This window comes from Empidonax traillii, unplaced genomic scaffold (assembly GCF_003031625.1).
Source record: "Empidonax traillii isolate 1590-97213 ecotype Southwest subspecies unplaced genomic scaffold, ASM303162v1 scaffold96:size1206935, whole genome shotgun sequence".
Lineage (NCBI taxonomy): Eukaryota > Metazoa > Chordata > Aves > Passeriformes > Tyrannidae > Empidonax > Empidonax traillii.
This window is the reverse complement of record NW_020955289.1, coordinates 356032-379901: the sequence shown is the minus strand read 5'-3', so window position 1 is coordinate 379901 and position 23870 is coordinate 356032. Positions and strand designations below refer to the sequence as shown.

Genomic DNA, 23870 nt, shown 5'->3' with positions numbered 1-23870 from the left:
TTTTTAATTCTCGTTTTCCCTGGCTGGCTGGGTACGGTTGTTATTTAGGCCGGTTTGGTGGTTGTTGCTGGATGTTACACGGATATGTGTGTGTATGTGTGTGTGTCCCCGGACGGAGCTGCCTCGCTCTGCTCTGCTCCCCCCCCCCCTCCTCTCTCTCTCTCCCTCTCTCTGTTTCTGTCCCCATTAAATTATTAGTTGACTCATCACTACTCCTCCTCCTCCTGCTGCTGCCGCCGCCGTCCCCTGCTCACAGCCTCCTCTCCGCTACCGCTCGCTGCCGCTGCCGCTGCCGCCGCTGCTTCTTCTTCCTCCTCCTCATTTTAATACAAAATAACACCGAGGCCACCGGCTTTTTTTTTTTTTTTTTTTCCCCCCCCACAGCCAGAGACGGGAGGAGGACGCAGCCTCCCTGCTGCTGCCCGGAGCCCTTCCCCGGCGGCCCCGGATCATCCGACGCGTCCTGGGAGAGAGAGAGAAAGTGGCAGAGCAGGAGGAGGAGGAGGATGAGGAGGAGGAGGTGGTGGTGGTGAAGGAGAAAGGCATGGGGGAGGGGAGGCCGGGGAAGGGGGAGGGGGGTCGGGAGAAGTGCGGTGGCAGAGGGGACCGCAGCGAGAGCGGGGAGGGGGCGCCGGGACGAGCCGAGCCGGGCCGGGGGAGGGGGGGGGGGCGGCCGCCGCCGGTAGGTGAGCGGGGGGGCCGGGGGAAGAGGGCGTGCGGCTTCCGGGCGCGCACGAATTTGCAGCCAGCCGGGTGCGGGTGAGGCGGCCGTGCCTGCGCCGCCCCGCGCACAATGCCCGCCCGCACGGCCCCGCACAATGCCCGCCCGCACGGCCCCATGCCGCGCAGGCTGCGCGCCCCCTGCGCGCACACACGCGGCAGATGGGGCCTGCGGCGGAGGGGGCGAGCGGGGGGGGGAGCGACGGGCACGGCGAGAGAGGAGGAGGAGGAGGAGGAGAAGAAGTAGGAGGAGGGGCGGGGGTGAAGGCTGAACAATATCCTGCTGGCGGGCGCGCCGCGCCAGCGCAGCCCCCGCCCCTCAGCGCGGAGCCTGTGCGGGCCGCGCCGCCCCGGGCAGGGCAGGGCAGGTGCACGGCGGCGGCCCCGCAGGTTGGGGCGCGCCGCGGGGGGATCCCCCGGGGATCTGCCGGGCCGCGGAGGGGGAGAGAAGTTTCTCCTGCCCCCCACGTTCCCTTCCGACAGAGGTGAAAGTAAAGCACCAGGCACGCTGCTTAAAGGTGACCAAGGTCGGGTGGAACCGGCCCCGTTCCGTGGAGGGCATCATCATCTACGCGGCACCCCGCCGCTGGCTCTGGCATTGAGAGCAACCCGCAGCAAACCGCGGGGTGAGCGCGATGCATCGCTCTGGGCTCGGGACGGCGAGATGCCACGACCCCACTAACGTGCAGGACCGCAGCGCGGGGCCGAAGGCCACCCCTGAAATGTGAAAGCTAAAAGGTGGTAAAGGATTGACAAACAACTGCGAGACAGACACGGCTTTTTCCCATCATGCACTTGGAAAAAAAAGTAACCCAACTAGCCAAACTTGAAAGCAACAAGTTTGTACAAGCTATGAGATAAGAGAAAAATTAAACTTCTTTATTGATAAAATGCATAGTGTTTAAATAGACTATGCCTAAAAGGAAAGTTGCATCATCAACCAAAGAAAATGTGAACTATTGCATAGACAGATACATAACCAAAATGTTTAGGGTAGTAACTTTAAAACAACCAACAATAAAAAACCCCAATACAAACATGAGGCAGCAGCAAAAGTAGGCGGGTGGGAAGGCTAATACTAGTTCTCTAATACACAAAATAATACCACTTTATACACAGAAAAATCATTATAAAGAGAAAAATTTTCACTAGACATAGAAGAAGAGGAATGCATCAAGACTAGGTAAAGAAACACACTGACGTTTACCTACATAAGCACAAATAGCATACGAGGTCTGCAGGAAAAAAGATGGTAATAGGGTGAAATGCATGAAATATATATCATTTTATGCACTGCATAAAATAGATTATAATCTCGGAAGCAAAGAAATGCAAGGCTGGAAAATGAATACAGTCTTACATAATACTATTATTCAAAGCAGAGCAAGTGGAGGTGGCATGTGTAGGAAATGATAAAAGTTGTACCTATGTTGTGTGTCTTGAAAAAAGGTTACTAAGGTGGTTACTGAGAGTGCTGAAAAGGAAAAAAAATGAAAACAAAAAACTAAAACCCAAGAAACATGTTTTACAAAGAAAACAAGGGAAAATGTAGATGACATCTTCCATAACATATGATCAAGGGATAACTGTCTAGAGGGTTGTTTGTTTAGAAACCAGTCGTTTTCCAACATGATAGACAATCATTCAGTCCTCTTAAAAAAAAAAAAAAAAAACCAACCAACCCATCAAACAAACAAAGAAACAAAAAACAAAATGAAGAAGAGAAACAAAGAGAGAATTATTATTTCCCAATACATTTGAAAACTTGGAGGAAAGCGAGTCTTAACTAGTTGAATTCAAACTTTGTGGGCACAATGAAAAATATCAACATTGTATCAGTTTTTTTCAACTTTTTAAAACATGATTCATTAAACTCAAACTTCAGCAGTAAGCAAGACTGACCACCAAAGAAAGTCATGAAGGATGTGAGAGTTTCAGCTGGCAGTATGCTGCGTGCAGCTTGATGGAGGAGAAGGGCACTGAAGATAATTTGAGAGATGCAGAGCTGATTAGAATAGCACTAATATGATCTGGAACAAGATTTGGGACTAAAACACCACCTTATCAAAATAATTACCAGACACGACAATAACAAAAACAAATAAACAACAAAAGATTAAAATCTTCTAAAATACCGTTTGCTTTGGTATTCACAACTCATTCTCTTCATGGTAAAAAAAAAAAAAAAAATTAAAATGTTTGGATTAAAACAAAGTGATTAATCTAAAAACAGAGATGGTGAATTAAAGGAACAGGGAGATAACAATCTGATAATACAGGAGCACAGAAGGCCTAATAATGATATTATTACACACACTAACCAAACACTGACAAACAAATATTCTGTTAATTATATAATTGTGCATATGCTTCCTATGCTTGGGATAAGTGATTCTGGAAAAGAACTCTCTTCTTGAAATTGCTTATATGTACTAAACCTTATAAATTTCCTACCACATGGATTAATCTAATTGCCATACACCACTTATGCCTGGTAAAGTATTTACTACAGACTTGGAAAGCCAGGAGTGGAACCCTTGCTTTGACTAGAAAGCACAAATTACTAAAGGCTGCTGTGTCTTGACAGATAGACAACAATCAGATATCTCTTATCAATACCAAAGTACTTGGAATAAATTCAGGATACAGACATCTGATTTTCATTTGACCTATTCCAATTTGCACTTCACTGTGTCAACTTTGATATTAAAATGTTCCACTAGAATAAAGTTATTTATAATAAAAATATATATAAAGAACAGAAGATGAAGAGATATTGTCATGGATACATATGCAGGCAATCATTTAAACATGCGGCAATAGTAACATCACATTTTTCATAGCTTCTAGTCAACATACAGCAGGAAAATGTATGCTTAATAAAGGTTATTAATCCTTAAAAAAGTTGTTGCACTGTGTTTATGATATATAAATGCATTTGCACTAGGTTGTGTTGAAATAAGACAAAAGTTGGACTGTGTTTTTTCAACCCCATGGTGAATTAACTCTCGAGCAGTGGTCTCAGTAGCTGCAAAGCAAAACAAATTCTCCAGTGTGGCACACTGCTTCAGTGCCTCCTAAGGCCTCTATTCCAATCTTTTCTTGTTCAAAATAAATTAGGAAATATGGGCCCAAATCTTGAGGCTTGGATCTTGTGCAACACAAACAGAAATGACCTGGCAGCAGAGCAAAACCAGCAAGGCTGCGTGTTTTCTTTTATCAGATTTCTTCGGGGAGATCAGGCTGATTGGGTTTTATACATACGTACTCCTGACAACACTGCAGCCATTTGGGTGACTCTTAAGCACCTGTGCTGGAGGTGATGCAGAGAAGCTCAAGGGCAGGGGGACTGTTAGGAAACTCCCTTTGGTGGGGATTTGAATGCATTTCCCCCACTGCAAGGGGTGATTGGTGCACATCTGCGGTTACTGGTAACTGTTGGACAGCAAGGCAATGAAAATACCAGTCTGTGGCTTTCTGAAGGTAAACACCTATAGGCAAAAGGTGGATGACTTCTTGGTGGGCTTGTGCCTAACTGCCATGTGGGTTAGACAGAAGTGTGGGTGAAGGGGAAGGATGTGCCCTACTGTCTTTTCCCACATCTCCCTGTGCAAACCTCATCACAGTCGCTGCTGCCACGCCAATGCAGTCCTGCAGCCCTACAAGTTTTGCACCTCTGATTGAAGTTTTTTTCAGTCTCCTTAGACTGACTTCCCCTTTGCTTTGCCCTGAGCAACAATAGTTGCCTGACACTGCTCCAACGCTTTAACCAACCTGACTGCAGCAATCTCAGTTTACATACGACTCAAGAATGTGATGCACACCAATGCGAATCACAGCATTCTGCAACATCCCCCACGCTGAACTCAAAAGTTACATACCAACCTAGATTTTTTTTGACTGCAACCTGCCCCAGCCTGGATAGGATGCCTGTCAAAAAGCAAAAGTGCTATGAAATGAAATTCATAGCACTGAAAGGCATCGCACACAAGCTGTCGTCCCCTCTCACATTTTGCATGAGCAATTTCTGCTCGTTTGTGTTCTCTCGCACACCATGTCCTGAAACAGTTACGTAAAATGAATATTTAACTTACGATAGTCAGCTGTATTGAACTGCACTTAATTGCTTATTAAGTGAAGTAAATTATCCTTACCATATTCGTCAGAGGTGAAAAACCTACATATATGGCTACATGTAGTGCATTCATTAGTTTACAGACCCCAAACCCCCTGGGAAGTATCAGATATCTACACAGTGTCCCATGGTGCAGTATTTTGTAGTTGGATGTCTCAGCTAGCTTGCAGATATGTAAAATCATATACAAACAGACATCTCCCTATTGATTGCCTCTGTGACGAGGCTCGTTTACTCCTGCAAACATTATCTGCAATGTACTTCAATCACGGAATCTTTTTCTGAAAACAGAGTTTAATAAGAATATGCAAAATGTGGTTTTGGATAAAACAAGCTACTTTTACTCAAACTACTGCACCATTTTGTGCAAGTCATTAGCACACATAGCTGTGTGTCTATTTTGACTAGGACACTTGTTCAAGTGAAGTAAATACATACTTTTGCAGATGTGACCGCAAAAGTCATTTCAGTTCACCCCTTGGTGAGTCACAGAGAGGCAAAATGCTGCAAGAAAATTAAGGAGTAAAACCCAACAAAATTGTTTGGCATAATGAAGGGTGAACGAAACCACTAATGAGAATAGCAAGTTCTTTTACCTCTGGTTGCCACAAGAAATCTTAGCTGCTTAAAATTTTAAGAGATGTGCCCACTTTCCCATCAAAGATCACAGCCATGAATATTAATGGTTAATTACATATATCTTACTCTGTAGTTGCGGTGTCTCTGCTTGCTACGTGGACAAACTTGAGTTCACTGCCTACTATCTATAGTAGGACATGAACTCTCACAAACACTATCTGTATGTTATTTAATATAAGCCAATATGTTTTATGACTGTGGATTTCACAACTACTTCAAATAATAAGGTACAACTTTAAAAAAAGCATTTTGAGGACCATGTCCTCTTTCATCCTTAACACTAGACTAGAACCTTGATGAGTCATGCTTGTAATTTCCATGTGGCAACTACAGCCAACTACTTCCACAAAAAGAACAAATAAAAAAATGCAATAGAACTTTATATAATTATATTTAATGCAATTAGGCAGCTGGAAGAAAGGAGGAGAGTTGGTATCTTAGGATCGGTCGAGTTACCTATGTCATAAGTGTGTGTTCAGCAGGTCACTAATTTCACAGCTTTCTCCCCAGAGGTATAATTTTAAGGTCTTTCCTGTGAGGATGTTTAATATGGGACATGGGGAGATGAAAAAAAGTGGTTCCTGTTGAAACTGATCATCACAGCACTTGATAACTCCTAGGCATGAGACAGGCATATAATTGTTACCTAAAAGAAGAGTCAGTTGATAAGGGGTTATTTTAGGGATGTGTCTGAATAGAAGCTCTGTCAATTTAAAAGTATGTAAACCATGATCCCTGGACATATAAATCCATAGTTCCAGTTATTTTTACTTGCTAAAGGCAAAGGTACAGCAAGTCATCTCCAAAGTGGTTTGCAAGGTTGTTGACTGATTCTTTTTTTTTCCATTTCCTGACTCATTTTCCATCACTTCCAACCACTGTGCTTCTCTCCCAGTTGCCAAAAAAAAAAAAAAAAGTATGCTGTTAGGAATCCAGAAATTTGATTCAACAGTTCTGGATAAGGATGAATTTCACATAGCCCGAGAAAAGCTGTGCATTATGGTAGAAAACATCTGAACCATTGCACTTAGCTCTACAGACGGTTATTCAAGCATTATTATCTACAGCTTAGATGTTCAAGCTGCCGAACTCAAACCACAGTGATTTCTTACATAGGAATACTTCATCAATGGAGGAATCATCTCCTTCATTGACTTGATAATATGAATAAAAATCTACTGATACAAACTGAAAACATGGAAGAGTTTTAAGTCTAAGGAAATGGTTAGAACTGATTGATGACTTGAACTATGTCAAACTTTCATTATGAAACACAAAACCACATGAAATGTCCTATTTCCAGTTTCATTATTAACTCAGAACTCTGCCCAGGTTCTGCTACACTTTTTCTAAGGTTCAAAACCTTTAAAGTAAAACTGTGCATCTAATTACAGCCAAACTTGACGGAGTCAATATTCATTGTACATAAAATACATGCAAAATGTGTGGTTTTGGTGTAAAACAAATTGAAAGTTGGTGGTTTTGGCCGAATTAGTTTTTTCTTCTAGGGCTCCTTCCAATCTCAATCTCAGATGATTCCACAATAACAAAGACAAAATGAACGAGTTTTTCACAGTTCTTTTCAGGAACAATTAGCTGTTAATATTCACAGTTCTTTTAAGGAACAAGGTACCTGTTAATATTCAGGCACTAACTAAGAAAAAGGTTTAGCATATGCAGTGTCACTAAGATAAAGGTAATTTATACATGTGTCAGAATATGCTTAGTTTAATGCAAACAATATAAAGCAAAACCAAATCACTTCACAATGTTACTCCAAGCACCCTGTACTTGTTCAACATACTTATTCTGATTTAGAAAAAAAAAACAATAAAAAATAAACGAGAAATTAACAAAAGTGTCCTCACATATTTAATGTATTTATTTGCTAAAAACACGACGTTTCTAGATTTCCTGCTAAGTGTCTGCAACGGAAACAAACTAAGATGGAAAGCAGCAGTTGGGAACCTCCTAGAATACAATATTTTTAGGGCAAAATTTGCTTAATATTTATGATAGTAATTCATACTCATGAAAGCACTTGAAGGAAATGCCTGAACAGGTGTGTAAAAATTAGTTCCTGCATTAAATAAAAAAATTTGTAGAGAAAGATCTCTTTCTATAATTTGCTTCTGGCAGGTTATACTATGAACTCCTTTCGGTATTAGATTTTTTCCTTCACAAATATTGGTAAGATGCTCACTAGAAGTTTTGGAATATTCTGCTCATGAAAAAGATTCAGTGCATTCTCTCAACTAATTTCTCCTTTATAGGTATACAGATGGAAAATCTCTCTGCACCACATCTGCAAATATGCCACTTCCAAGGTGGGTGGAGCCAAGTGAGGAAATGCTCCAAATTACTGCCATCATAGAAAAGTAATGTCCAAATCAACTTACTCCCATGTTTTTGAAACATGGGACACCTTCAAATATAAGAATTGCTCAATTTGCTGCCAGGAATGAACTACACAGAAACTCTGTCATCTCACATCCAAGACCATGCTTACAGTTCTTTTAGATATTTCTGTGTAAAAAAAGAAAGAAAACATATTCAGCTCTTTGTTTACTTAATACCAAATGGTCATTGCTGTGGGCATGTCACAAAGTGTTATTGTCTTTTTTGCTTGATTTACATCTATGAAAATCTTTCCATGACCAAAAGAAATATTATGCCCAGTCCATACTGAACTTTTTAATAAAAAGCAGTAAAGCAATCTACTTCATTGTTAAATGATTGAAAGCAATTTAATTAATGCCTTTGGAGGGAACGCCTACATAAGTATCACAATCACAAGGATGTGTGTATATGCATATATGCATATATATGCCCAGCCTCAGTCTATCCTGTTGCTTTAATGTCATACCACTATAGGCCATGAGCAGCTGAAGGCAAAAGTGAACTCCTATAATTTAAAATATCGTGCTGACTCAATTTTAAGGTTAAATGACATTGTGTAAGTTATTAGAAGATTAAATGCTGGCTTCATCACAGGACAATTTAGACCTAGAAAAAGCAGGCAGTATGAAGATGCTCACAGACAAACAAATTAAAAATAGTAAGTTATAAACAGGGGAAAATAAGTTTATGCCACACCGACAAAACCAAAAAGAAACAAAAAACCCAAACCCAAAAAGCAAAACACACAAAGACGCATGAAAAGCAGTATGCTATGTTAGATGTTTATCTATACATAAGAGACAGGTGTCACAAAAACAAAACAAAAAAATCACGAAGCTAAAGAGAAACTTTAACTCACCAGTTTCCATCTGTTATATCTGAATTCATGCATAATTGATTATCCATGACTGGTAAGTTCTTTTTTTTCACTAGCCTAACACAGTTTTCTAAACATTATGTGTTAAATCACCACCAAAGTAAAGAGTGTTTGAGAAACCGTAAGGGCAGAATAAAAATTTTTTAATGAAAAATAACATGTCAGTTAATAATAGAGCTGACCTATGTTTAAGAGAGAAATTTTAATCATGTGCATATTAAATATTAATAACCTATTCTGTTATTGTTATAATAAGGTTAAGTAAGCTTCTCCATGCTTAAGGAAAGAGAAAAAGTAGGAATATATAACAGTGAAAAAAAGCGCTGAGAAGCAGAGACATAAGGAAAATGTGTCAACAATAAACAAGAGGAAATGAGAAAGAAGGAAAAGATGAAGGTGGAAACTAATCTCTATGTGTCATTATGACTGCCAGAGTACTGGCAAAGAAGCAGCATCCTTTTATTTCAATTTTAATCATTTCTGAATTTTAATACCCTGCTCCTTTTGTAATTCTCCTGGCATTCCCTATATGCATCCATCCCAGCCAAAACACCAGTGTAAATTAAATGGCACACAACCACACCACTGATGTAGTTCTCCCAGTAGAACCAACTGAGTGACCAAAAAGCAGAGAAGGTATGACTACTTTGTGTCCCTGTAGACCACTGGCCAATTAAGTGACTTAATGTTCTTCAATTCCTTTAATTTTGAAAAGAAGGGCAGTGGTTAGGTAACCCAGCAATACAGAGCCATTAAAAAAAAATAAAGCAAGCCAGTAGTAATACAATAATCAGTGACCATCAGGGCCTGGAAAAATGAGTTTGCTCTCACTGGCACTAAGGAGCATCACATGATTATTTAATTACAGCTCTAATTTTTGTCTTGTGGATGGCAACATATCAACAATTAATAGGGCAAATAGAGGAGACTGCATTTTTAAAGAGACAGGACCTATATGAAATAGTGCTTGGTAATGCAATTTATCAGACAGTATAATGCTTCTTACGGCACATCTGTCATCCTGCCAGATATATAAAGAAATTCTACTGGTTCAATTCTCTTGCATGGTATCTATAAAATTCTTCAGGAATGCTTTGAAAACAATAACTACACTTGTGAGTATCCTAATTGTCATTTTAAGTGGCAATGCAGAAGTCGATTACTTGTAGGACTTGCAGTCCAAATAAAGTAGTGGAACCACAAGTTTCAAATATGAACATGTTATTATAAAATTAACTTTAAAAGATTATAGCAAAATTAATCAGGAACGGCAAAAAGGATTATGGATTCAGTGAGTAAAATGAAGAGAAAAAAAAAAAAAAGAAAGTCAACAAAGTGCAGTTAATGGGACAGAGAGTGCTTTTGATTGATTTGACTGTGAGATTTTCTTATGAAACATACCGAAACTAGGGCCTCAAGACCAATATTGTACCATTCCTGCACAGGACTTCTAGATAAGAAACGAAAAACAAGACCTAAAAGAAGACATGTGATACATACGATCGACTGAAAAGCTCTGCTCTAAAACGGTTGGATGCGGTCTTCACTGTGCCTCACCCTGCAAAGACGGCAGTACAAAACCTAGGAACTGTGGAAGAGCACTTCTCACATTTAGGGGGATCTGTAAATGTATCACAAGAAAAACTAATTTTCTCCACCTTCTTGCAAATGTACTCATTTTTCCACAGCAATGTGCGGACCAAGCTATAAATCCCATAAATTTACATTATCCAGTATGTGTTTCGGACAATACTCATTATCTGACATAGGAAAAGCAAGCCCCAGATTTCCTCTCAGCAATAAGCTGTAACTACCAACCTACTCTTCAAATTTTTCTTCTCAATATAAAACTTAAACAGCTTTTTAATTTCATATTCTAAAATCTATCATTTGAACAAGCAAAGAAATGCTGAGTTTGGGTCCTTGCACAGAAAAAAAAAAACACACTACTAAGCAGCAGTTCAAGCATTATTGCAAAAAGTGTGACTACAGAAGCAGTACTATTACAATAAATGCCCCATTCCTCCCAAAAAATTCTCTCAAATTAAGTTGTTTTCACTGAAGACATGAACATTCTGGATTGGAGATCTTAATCTATAATCTTAAAAAGAAAGCTGGCAAGCAAGAGCTTGTATGTAAAAGTAAATATCATTCTTTTTATGCACTGGTTACTACACAGATAACACGTCTCACAAAGACTGTAATTAAATGTCTAGTGCAGAAGTAACACTAAAAAGCATACAGTATTATTATATTACAATGAATCCTTAGAAGCTAAAACTGTCATTTTTAAGTTTTAAGATGCCTTTAATTATTCTTGAGACTTCTTACATTTATCAAGGAAGCCCACCTATGATGAAAAGCGTCAATGATTTAAAATCTTTCTAAGATTGCTCTCCACAAAAATATTAATTTAATCTTTGATTATGAACATTTTAAACTCACTGTGCAATTTCTCCCCACTTCTTTTTTTTACCTTTGGTCTTTCTGTGAGTTTTTTTGTGTGCATGCACGCTCTTTCCCACTATCTTTCCCCCCTCTCTTTCTGTCTTTTATTTATTGTGATAGAATTAGGAATTCAGGGCAGGTATGATATTTAGAAGTTTTCTCCTGTTCATTGAAAATGTTTTTAATTACCCAGCTGTTATGACCAGACACATATTTTAAGTGCAGTTACTGAAAAGGATATACCTTTGTTGCACCTTTGCATGTGGGTTTGAGTTCAGAGCAGGATTTCTTGGCACTTGTGCTGCAAATGTTTTCCACTCTAGAACTCATCTACAAATACAACGAGTTACTTAATCCTTCAGTGTTCTATGAAATACAGATATTACTAATTTTATAGCTAAGTAAAGAAACCATATTAAAGCACATTAAAGGCCACATTTGTAGAAGAATAGTGTCCGGCAGCTTCCTTTTCTTTCATCTGAAGTTGTGACTACTGAGCATTTTCAAAATCAAGGTTACAGCATTAAGGATGGTAAACACAGCATTGACAGTTATTAACCCAAAATCACACATTTTTGTCAGGGCTGAAACCAGAACCAGGAGTCCAGACACCAGAAAAAATTACAAGACAGTCCTCCAAGTATATGTGAACTGAGTGCATCACCACTTTGTCTAGTGAGCAGCAAGTGGAACAATCCACAAGTGATTGCTGCTGGCCAAATAAATCCTGTCAGAGCAGGATCCTGGGAAGATGAGATGCACTCGAGGTTTAAAGCACCTCCCTTATCTCCTCAGGTCATATCATGTCATAATGTCCCAAGGGAAAGACAGAGCAGATAAAGGGAAAGATAGAGCAGTGACTGGAAGTTATGTAAGGCCAACACAGCTGATAGATGTGGCCCATCCTGATGTTCTGCACCCAGGTGCAGCTGGGGTGACTGAGGCCCATCTGCAGGCAAACAGACTCTTCTGCCTGTCTAACCCGCAGTTCACAACAGAGAAGCACAAGGTGGCGAGAGCTAACTCCTGTGAGCCTACAGCTGTGGAGAGGTGTCTCCAGCGATGCTTTACAACAGCTCACAGAGCAGAGCTAGCATAGGCTCCAGTGAAAGGAAGTCTTCTGAGAGTCCTAATCCAGATGCACAGTGCCTCACAGGACAACCAATTGCCACAGAGATCACTGTGTGTTGGTGTTCTAAATAAATACCCAAGAGGTGGACCTTGGCATAAATACTAACTGTTAGTGTGCTGCTCAACCCATCTGAACACCTAACACTGATACCCTACAAAAACTGTAAAAACGAAGGTTTACCAACCTCTGCAGGGACACACCAGTGTGCATGGGAGCAAAGTCAGGCCCAACAAGTTTAAAAGGAAATATTTACTATTCAGACAGTGCCTGAGGTATGTTACTACACTCTACTCTACTATTACTACTACACTGCATTGCCATTCCTACTACGCTGCACCGGATAACACAGATTAAGAGTAGATTATAGCTGGTGCAGGGCATGAGGACCAGATCAGAACATATGCCAAAGATCAGGACAGACAATTCTCCTTAAAAATAATCTTTATCAAGACTTACACCTATGGAGAGCAATGCAGTGCAGAAACCATTAGAAAGCAGACATTTGCAAAGCAACAGAACGGATACCAATTAAGTTAACTTAAATGCCACAGGATGGCAAATATTCAAAACCACCAACATTTTTAAAGGGAATTTAGTATTATTAGTGCATCCTTTATACATTATAGTGTACCCTTTTGGAAGTAACAGTTACAAGTTACAATCAGGGTTGTTGAGAGTTCAGGATACCACTGCCAAGGGAACTGACAAACAAGCCAACTTAATGTTAAGTAATAATTTCAGAATCTGAGGAAAAAACGGATCTCTCATGTAGAGATTATTAATGAAATCCTCCAACAGAGAATTTAGGGAAGCTTTCTGCAAACTGTGGGTTATTCTGACTACAGTTATCTTAAGTTCAAAAGCCAGGTACTTGGATGCATTAGTCCAAGATTAAAAGTAATATCAACAGGGCTTTCTGACATGGACTTTATAAAGTTGCAGAATTTCAGTATAACAGGCAGTAAGAACTGTAAGTCTGTAAGTTACTCTTTAACCATCAAACTGTTTTACTTTTTTTTTTTTTTTTTTTTTTTTTAGAATCAGTAGCAACTTTGTGACAACTAAAGTTTAAAAAATGCACTTGATTGCATAGTGACAGATTTGCAGAACATTTTTCATCACACACACATATGTGCTTTCAGTTATTAATAAAATGCTTCTGCCCTTAATCTGCCATTGCCTGAATATACAATTTCAGTGTCTTGGATAGACAAATACTGTTAAGGAATTCTGTTTTCCCTGTTTGAGATGTAATTCAATTACACCAAGTAAAACAGAATACTATGTCTTTAAAACTGGCTTCGGCATGCCACAGAAAGGAATACCGAATCACTTTTCTGTTAAGTTCCTCTTGGAGTGGAATGATAACAAAACTTTCTTCTCTTCTTCACCCCCCCCCCTTCATTTTTTCCTCATTTTAAACAAGGAAGAGCCAGCAGCCCTGGGTAACACCACAGGTAGATATTAAAATGGAGACAGCCATTATTTAGTGGCGACAGGAATATAAATACATGCACTAACCTATAAGCTGGTGTTTACTTCAGGAAAGTAAGTCATATTTTTTCATCTGATTGCTGTGCTGTCAGTTTAATGCAGCGTAAATAAACAGTAGGTGCATGATAGCTTTAAGTAGAAAGTGTTCATTCCACAAGAGGAGCAGATTACTGAAGCCTGATGCCTATAACGGCAAAAGCAGAACTTCCATTTTACCTGAAAATATAGCCTTCCATGCTAAGAGACTTGTGGCTTTTCTATTAAATTAATTTGTCAGAATTCTATGAAAAATATTATGTACTCAAAGAACTTTACCAAAAACATTCATTTTTGTAGCCCTCAACTTGAACCATTTGAAAAAAACAAAAGCCAATCACTCCTCTGTAATTTCATCATCCCATCGCTCTAAATGAAAGCTTTATATAATCAACCTAATATAACAGAAAATAAAATGATATATAGAATTGCCTATACTTTGAGTTATTTTGTTCTTATAAATATATTCCCTGACTGAAAGTAAAAAATTCCCCTTTGGAAAAAGCAATGATGTCTGAGAAGATTGTATATACACTCTACATCTATTAACATAAATTATAAGAAAGTAAAACGTTCCAGATGTGTTTAAACTGTTGTAGAAGGAAAGTTTGTGGCTTCATTGGTTATATATTAAATATATCTAGAGAGAGCAATGGCAGTTATATACAAGAAGGCAATAAAATGCTTCACTAGAGTCTATGTTAAAATACCACAGTTCCTAGAAATATGACTAAAATATTTCAGAAGTCATATTTCCTCCAGTTTTAATTCAGAAATCTCTTATGTATTTTTATATGTATTACAAGCTATTTTATTAATAAAATAATATTAATTTTTTTTTCCAAAATACATCTGGAAACCTAAAGAAGAATTATTTCAAATTTCTCCAACAATGCTTAGATTAAAAAATAGATGACAATAAAAAGGTAACAATTATTCAAAAATTTGAGTAGTTGATGCATGTAAAAGATTTGGTGGTTTATTTTTTAACAAGAACACCAGAATTCAGCTGATTGTCTTCTAAATGGCAGTAAACCCCTCTCTAGCCCAAACCTGAAATGAGGGAGAAACCTCTGTAAGAGTTTTTTGTACTGCAGGGGTGGATGTGCCCACGTCCCCAGCAGGGCTGAACGTGGTGGTCGGTGCCTGTGGGATGCTGGCAGGGCTGCAAGGAACGGTTGCAGGCAGGGCTGGCGCTGCCTGTCCTGCCTTGGGAAGCACATCAACAGAGGGCAGGTGCTCATCCGCTGACCCGCTGGGCCTACGCTGCAAACTAAAAAGGTGTCCTTCTCGCATACAAGCTGGGGCAGCCTGTCTCTGCTTCTCATGCTGCCAAAGCACTATGTCCCATCAGTGAGTTACAGATCGACTCTGCTTTACAGTGCTTTCTTAGGAGCACAGCAGCAGGTTAGGAATCATGCGAATCACTAAAATAACAGGCAAGGGGAAACTGCAAGAGTTACTTTCCTATTTAAAGCATTTCGAATAAAGAATATAAAAAGGAAATGGACAGTTTTTCAAAGTGCATGCACAAAAAGCATTTCATTTAAATATTTTTTGTTCCAGTAAACTCTTTTGCATACAAAGGACTTATTTATTACATATTTGGACTTGTGGGAAAAAGGGAAGGAATGCATTGATTCCTGAAATAACTCTACAGTCTCTTTGGAGACTTCGCTCTTCTGTGCTCTTGTTCTACTCTGAACAGTTTTATTCCAGGGATGGAGGAATTCCTTGGAGTCAGTTGTTTCTTTTCCACTAGCTGTATTCAAGAGTGGGCACACATAGCATACTAGCCAGTGATTTTAATTTCTCCTCTGTTGCCTTATTATGTGTGTGCGCTATCTGTTCAGACGCATGCTTATACGTGAACATGTTACATTTTCTGTCTGCTCATTTTTTTACCTACTCTGTGTTATTTCACATTTCCATGGAAAACCATTGCTTCAACTTGAAAAGCAAGGTACTACCCATAATAGTCTCAAATAGAAAGTGAATTAGAAAATGAGTGTATGTACAAACATATTAAAGAGCATATAGGAGTACGGGACTGAAAAGAGCACTCTCAAATTCTACAAATAGTGCTGCAGAGTAATTAGAAGATAGAAACTGCAGTGAACATCCTACATTCATGTCTATACACTCTACACTTACAGTTTCAAGTTGTTTTTGAATAGTGCGCCTGATTTGACACATTTCTATCTGGTGATTGTGTTAAATGCTTGAAGAGATAGTGAAATATCCAAGCATTCCTTGTGCTAACTACAGCTGAAATTTTACACTTATTGTAACCTTTTCTAACAATGTGAGAAAAACAGAGTAAATATATTAAATTTGTTTCACAACAGATGCTTAGGTTGTTAATATTTAAGATGCCTATTCATGCTATTCCTGTCTGCACATTTGTCAAAAATGTAAGCTTGAATGCTAATGTTTGCCAGCAGACTACAGCAGACAAATATACGAATGCACTGTATCAAAATAATATAAAGTAGAAATAAAGGGCTGCTGCTAACTCCCACCCAAGCAGCACGGACCAGAATGAAAGGGCACCTCCAGATCACACGCCCTGAAGTCTCTGCATCTGAATTTGAGAAATATTTTCTCAGAAGCTCTGCGCTCATTTGGACGGACTAAAACCAGCGGCGAGCTTTTCTCAGTTTAAACTCATTTCAGCTTAGGAGCTGGTGCAAAGTGTTTCAGCAAACTTGCATTTTAGCGAAGTTTCTCTCGCAGTCAGAGAAAGCTGGAGACTGGCAGAGGGAAACTCCGGGTCGGGCAGGTGCCTGTCAGGAGCGCTCCCCCAGGCAGCCGGCAGGGACGGCGACAAAGGGGCGAGGGTGTAGCAAAACCTCGGGTGGCGGGTTCGGAGACGGAGCGGAAAAATCAAAAATAAAATCCTGGAGCACCGAGGCGAGTTCCTGGCACTGCTCCCCGTGACAGCGGCAGCGCCGGGTCGCGCCGCGGGCGGGCGGGCGGGGGGAATGTGCCACCCACCGCCACGGGCGCGCCCCCGGCTGGGCCAGCCGCTGCCGCTCGGCCGCCCGGGCAACCCCGGTGCCTCGCGTAAGCGCCACCCCGCGACCCCCCCCCGTCCCCGCCGCCGCTTCCCGCGACCCCCCAGCCCGCTCCGCGCCGCCGCCTCGCCCCGCACCGCTCGCCGTCGGGGGCGCCGCCGCCCCGCGCCCGCCGCTGCCGGGAGGCGCGCGGGGCCGGGTGAGAACTTTGCCAAACTTCTATGGTTTTTCTACCCACCCCCCCCCGCCTCTGCCACCCATCCCCCCCGCTCTCCCCGTGCCGGTGGCGGATGAGGCGGCAGCGGGCAGGGGAGCGGAGCGGGGCCGGCGAGCGCCAGTGGCGCGGCGGCAGGTGTGAGTCCGTGCCGGCCGAGAGACTCCTGCAGCGGCAGCGCGGAGCGGAGCCACCCGCCCCGCGCCTCCCCCCGCCCTCCCTCTCGGGCCGGCACCGCCGGCCTCGGTAAATCACCGCGGCGGGTGCCCCCGGCACGGCCCCGTCCCCCCCGTCCCCGAGGAGCGACGCCGAAGGAGCGGGACCGACTCACTCATGGGAGCGCGGCGGGTGAGGCCGGCGACACCTCCGGCTTCCGAGGCGCCGGCGAAGTTAATTGCACTGAAGTTCAAGTTGTCTTTTCACCCATCAGGAGTGGGCGTTTAAAGGAAGGAGAGCGAGGAGGAGGAGGGGGAGGGGGAGGGGGGAGAGTCTCTCTCGCTCGCTCGCTCTCGCGCACACACACACACACACACACACACAGGCACACGCATGCACGCACGCACACACACACACACACGCACCCGCCCGCTCGGCTCCGCTCCCGAGCTGCCTCAGCAAGGAGGAGCCCGGACGGAAAACACCAGGGCAGCAAGGTACCGGCGCGGGGCAGCCCTGCCTCTGCCTGCGTGTCTGTGCGGTGTGCGTCCGTGTGTGTGTGTATATGTGTGTGTGCGTGTGTACCCGCGCTCCCCCCGCCCGCTGTCTCGCACGGCCCCTCCGGGCGGGGAGGTGCGCGCTGCCCCCGGGGAGGGGGCGGCGGTGCCGTCGGGGCAGCGCGGCCGCGGGAGGCCGGTCCGACTGGGGCCGGGGGACTGCGAGCCTTGCGCCGCCGCTCGGCTCCGAGCCTGCTGCCTCCTGCCTGCGCGGCGGCGGTGGGAGGGAGGGAGAACCGAGCAGCGGCTGGAACGCGGAGGTGGCGTGTGTGTCTGTGTGTGTGTGCTCGGCGTCTCCTCCTCTCTGGCGGCTCCTGGCCCCGCGTGGCGATGGGGTTGACTTGGTGGAAGTGCTGAGTGGTGGTGGTGTGCGAATGTCCATCCCTACCGCCCCCCCTGCCCCCCCGCCCTGCGACTCGGGTCGGAATCCTTCACCGTCCCCGCATTGCCTTCCCCGGGCACCGCGCCCCCGGCCCTGTCTCCGTCCTCCTCCGCTCCCTTACCCTCCTTGCCCCCCGTTTCCCCCTTCTCTCCATCTTTCCCCGACTCCTTTATTTCCACACCTGCCCCCGTAACGCTACTCCCAGCGCCCTGGCGGCTGCCCCTTTCGGGCAGGCAGTGCCCCACGGCCACCCGCGATTTGAAGTGGCTGAGGGAGAGATGCTCCCCTACCGCACTGGCGGCCTTTGAGGGTTGGGGATGCATCCCCCGGAGACCTCTGCCCACTCAGCACCTCCGCTTCCCCGTCGGGCTGGGAGCGGGGTCGGGTCCCGCCGCTCATCACCCCTGGTGATGCTCTTGACTGGTGTTTCACCTGGCACCACATGCTCCTCGATAACGCTGTTTGAGAATTGCCTTTATTCGTGAAACTTCTCCTCGGGGAAGTACTTTTTCTCTCTTCTTTTGTTTTTAAGACCTTCTTTTCCCTCTTCGTCGATGCAGGATTTGGAAGCAGAGTTCCTGGAGAAGGACCCTGGCAATGAGTGCAGGTTGCCTTGAAAGCTGAGGCTGTTTCTTATTCCCTAGGAGACTGAGAAGAGAGGGGGCCTCGGATGTCAGCCTAATCTCTGTTTTTTATTTGTCTCGACTTTAAGGCAGATTTCCTCTTTCAGCTCTGGGAACTGAGGTACAATTCCTGTAGGCACCTCTGCATGTTTCATAAACAAGACCAAGGCCAAGAAGTTGATAAGTCAGTGCTTTTCCTAGTTAACCAGCAGTATGCCCTTCTATTAATTGCTATTAGAAAGTTAACCTTGTAGCTCAGTTATTGAATAATCATTAATCCATGGAGGATACACAAGCCCAAAGGTTAATAATAGGAATAGCAATTAATAATACTGACCTTGCCAATGGGAAGAGTGTTCTTGTCATACTTATTAAAAGGCAGTCCTATTTATACTGTATACTGTGGTGCAAATTCGGACCCAATATGCTGAGTACCAAATTAATGCAACAACACCAGAAATTAATTTACCCCATTATCTCCATGTTATCAGTCCTCTGACTTTTCCTCCCTTTAAAATGCATCATTCACTACTGTCATTTTAAATAGAAATGCTAGGTCTTTAATCAATTCTGACATTTCCACTAGAAAATAACATCAAGCTCACTTACACAGATAAAAATTTATTTGCCTGCAGCTGATTTGTTGTAGTGCTTTGGACCTATTCATTTCTCAGAGAGGATTTAGCTTTTTATGGTCTTTTGATACCATGGGATAATAAATAGGAAATCAGTACAAAGGGGACATTCTCACTTTTATAAGTCCAACTCCCCACTCCCTAGACCTGCCTCCTCGCAGGGCTACTCAGACTGACTGACTGACTGACTAACCTGCATCTTCTATTGTCAAAGATCCATCTCTTTTATTTTGTATCACATTTCTGACTGGCTGGTCAGTAAGCCCTAATAATAATCATGTTTCATGTCTCAGAAATCTAATAGTCAAGTTACTCATTGTTACAAATTGCAGCTAAGCTATGTGGGTTAGTCGCGTTATCCCTACTTTAAAGGCAGGGAAACTGAAACAGAAAATTAACACATTTGCCTGAGGCTACACATGGATTTAAGAGCAGATCCAGGACTGGAACTGAATTTAGACCAAGCTCCTTCTTAAAGATTCTTAAGTGCGCTATGGAAAATGCTTCTTTAAAAAAGAAACATAACATAACCCTTATTTTTCATCAATTTTGTATCCTAGTCAAAATACATACACTTTTTTTTTAGCTCACATTTCCATTTTTAAAGATGAGATTTACCCAGCTTAAAAAAAAAAAAAAAAAGTGTGGTGATACCTTTCAACTACATAGACCAGTTTACTTTGGAAAAAAGTACTTAACATGAGATTGTGAGCAGTAATGGGAACAGAAATGCTTGTTATTAGGCTACTTTAAACAATATTTGCTGAATGTTACTGTATAGTTACAGGTCAACAAAACATAATGAGAAGTCCAGTATTAGTATAGATAAGGTGCTCTTGCTCACCTCATGTGCATCAGTTTTCACCATAATGCGCTTTCAGTGCTTTCAATGCTTTCAGTATCAAAATACTTAGCATGGGTCTAAACACCGAAAAACATATGGGACAATCATATACTGTGGTTGAGAGTTATGTACCAAGTCGTGTCATTCATGTCACTGAAGCAAGACATGCATTGCCTGCCCTTTAGCTGTGGCATGTCATCAAAGCTATATGGTATGACTGAGCACAGATGGCATGCCTAAAAAGCAGGTGTACAATATAACTTTCCTGTTACTGACACGTAGATATTTCCTCTTCCTCAGTGTCCACCCCTAGATGTTTGCTTGCCTAGCCTTCTACAGGAACTATAGAAAGTCCTGCTCATCTTGCTCACCCTCGGTGCCTGGAATTGTACAGTCAAAACTCTATACAGAAAAAGTGTTCGCCTTTTTTTTAATTTTTTTTTTATTTATTTATGCTGACAGCTCCATTCTGAGCATTTTTAGAGTCCTGATTTGAGGGAAGTGGGTGCAGATCTCATTCAAATAGTCATTCTCCAACACCATTAGCATTACCTGCCAAAAATGAAAGTGGCATATGAATCACAATAAGCTTCTCATGAATTTGTGGATTTAGAACCTGCCAAGGAAAGATATACATGAGATTTCAAAGTCCCACCAGTTGAAGGGACTTTGAATAGAATGTAAAAGTATGTTTATCCAAAGACCATCTTATTGATGACCCGTTCTGTAAGGGCTACAGACATAAGCGATTCCAGGGAAGGGTAATACTAACTGAAAATGTTTCAGTTCTCATCTTTCACTTACAAGTGAGATAGTGAAAGTGATGAATCTGCTAATTGTAACTATGTCAGAAACCTTTCCTGAGGTACTCCTTATTGAAGTGCTACTGTGACACTTTTGTGTGAGAAGAGCTTTAAAATCCTCTGGGAAATATCCCAGTTGCTTTCCAGTTCCTTTCAGACATGTAAATATCTTTATGTTTAGACATGAGTAGAGAGGGGTGGAAAACAAAGTTCAGCGAGGAGTAGAGTGGGGTTAAAAGCATCCACATAGATCCAGGAGCCAAATACATACATGTGTCTTTTTTTTTTTTTTTTTATCTGTATCTGATGTTAGCTGGGAAAATGAAATATTCATTATCAAGAAGAAATGCTGCATAAATGTGTGCATACCTGAGATTTATTTTAACCCATGGTTGATAGAGAAGGCCATCTTCTGCCTGAAAGTACAGATGAGCAACACAGCTCGCAGTAATGCTCAGATACTTATGTTGTTCTCAACTAATATGTACATTATCAAGTATGGTTTATTTCCAGCTTGTAGTATATGAATAGTGCTATATGAGTGAAAAACACTACATGTTACCTAGCATTCCTTACGATTGTTTGCTTGCTTCGTGGTTTGCTTTAAGCTAAGCACATCAGAAACTGAAAATAACATTTGGGTCTGTTTTCCTTCTTAGCATAAAAAACCACAGCCTAGGTTTTGTAAACTATTTATATGTTGTTACTTGTGAAACACAGCAAAGAAACCTGCATACGAGCATGGTCTACATGTAGATGTCTCAGCAGCTTGATGAAATATTAAGACATGGTTTGAGTAACTATTCCAACTGGTTATAAGCGTTACCTGTTGTAGATGAAAATGGTAGTGAACAAGTACAACCATGGACTGTAGCCTTCTGTGCATATTTTAGGTGCAAGTGGCCATTATCAGCAGTACCTCAACCTTGTCTGATGTTTCATCTCACTATTGACTCAGTGGAAGGTAGTCAGACTTTTTCTGAAGGTATTGTCAAGGTATTTCTGCAGTCTTTTGATTATTCTACTCTTTGTTGGTTAGACACCAATCTCCCGAGCTTAGGCCTATGCCACCTCACCATCTGAATGTCTCTCCTGAAAATTTGTTTTCTGAAATAGGAATCTTGTCAGTCATAACAAATTCATCAATCTGTCTCCAGACTGGCTGAAGTGTCCTCCAATCACTTAGTGAAGACCCGTGTTTTCCAGCCTTGATGCTACACAGTACCTCAGTCCATTCAGCTTCTCTCCAAGATGGTAACTACTTTCTGTTCTACATCTCTTACAGGAGATCCTTGGATTACTTAAAAAAGTAAAATGCATCCTGTAGATTTCCTCTTGAAACTTTGCTTTATGAAAAAGATCAACTTATTGTGGGTACATCAGTGATATCCATATACTCACTCTGTTTTGCCTGATTGCTCTCTCCATCTTCTGTAAGTCTAAACATTATAATTTTTTAAAGGACTGAAGGAGTTATATTAATATTTGTGTGAACCATTTTTCCTGCACATTGTCTGTTCTTCTTTTCTCCTTCCCTCCTTCCCCTTGGTGTCTGGTTCATCTTGGCTGCTTTTAAAAATTCTGTTGCCTCTAGTGAGGGACTGCCAGATTAAACCAGTGAAGAGAAACCAGGTGACTGTCTACTTTTATGAATATAGGTTGTGTATAATAAATTCAGGTTTTACATCTATGCAAATTAAATCATCATATGATTCTGACTACATGCATTTTTTATCAAATATGGCATATATTTCACAAATTATATTTAACTTGTAGTCATGTTGCAATTTTAAATACCTAACTAGGAGTTACAAGGTGTGCCACTAGATCTTAGTAAATAGGTTTAGTAACCCAGAAGAAATAGAAGAAATTCACCTTTTTTCTTGTATTCCTGGTAAGTTCAGTGAAAAAGTTTTTCCTGCTATAGGTGATAATATAAACACCTTGCACACTGTTTGTCTTTAGAGACAAAAATACATTTTGTTACTAGAAATGTGGAGATTTTGTAGGGGCCCAAACAGACCATGGCCAGAATAAGGAAGTTTCAAAGCAACATGTCTTTGGTCTGGAGTTTACAGCATCTAGTTAGTAGAGCTTTTTGCTAATGTTTCTATCATGCATTGGAAGTCAAATGTCAAAATAAATTTTTTACTTCCAGAAAATGATATATTTTCACCTCAGGAATACTGTGAAGTGAAAATAGGATTTAGCACAATTCTTTCTGGGGGATTTATCGACAGACAGGGCAGTTTTAGTGTCAAGCCCTAAGCCTAGCAATATGATTCCCAGCCTTAGGTGCACCATACTGAGCTATGACAAGGATTATGCTGTGAAGGTAACAACTCAATGCTTTCCATGTCAACTCTCTTCGGCAACTACTGCTGTTTTTTCTTAAATAAAAAGATATTTTGATGAGCACAAAGATGTTTCTGTCAATACTTGTGTTTTGATCAATAAGAGGATCTGGATGGTGTGAAATGGGGGACTCAGTTGGAACTGAAACGTGAACAAACAGCTGTGATTCACAAAACCTCTGCTAAGCAGTTGCCTAAACCTCAAAACACTACGGTTGCCTGCCATGATTCATGCCTTGGAGTTAGGTCCTGTGGCTCCCAAGTGGCTTTTTCAGGAGTGTTCATGCCCACCCAATTCCCCTGGACCTCAGGACCATGATATTCTTCCACTCAAGTGTCCTGGTCATCTTGGTCTCCTGGTCACTCCTGGACTGTGCCCAGATTCCCTGACATTACTGGCTTTT

General features: G+C 41.8%; 1 protein-coding gene across 1 annotated transcript in view; it reads right to left on the bottom strand.

The window, feature by feature from the left end:
- Positions 1-17545, bottom strand: part of SATB1 (SATB homeobox 1) — a 93905-nt gene extending 76360 nt beyond the window's left edge. The window contains exon 1 of the mRNA XM_027881821.1: positions 17444-17545. The gene's annotated coding sequence lies outside the window, so the exon portion shown is untranslated. The remainder of the gene's footprint in view (positions 1-17443) is intronic.
- Positions 17546-23870: the final 6325 nt, after the last annotated feature.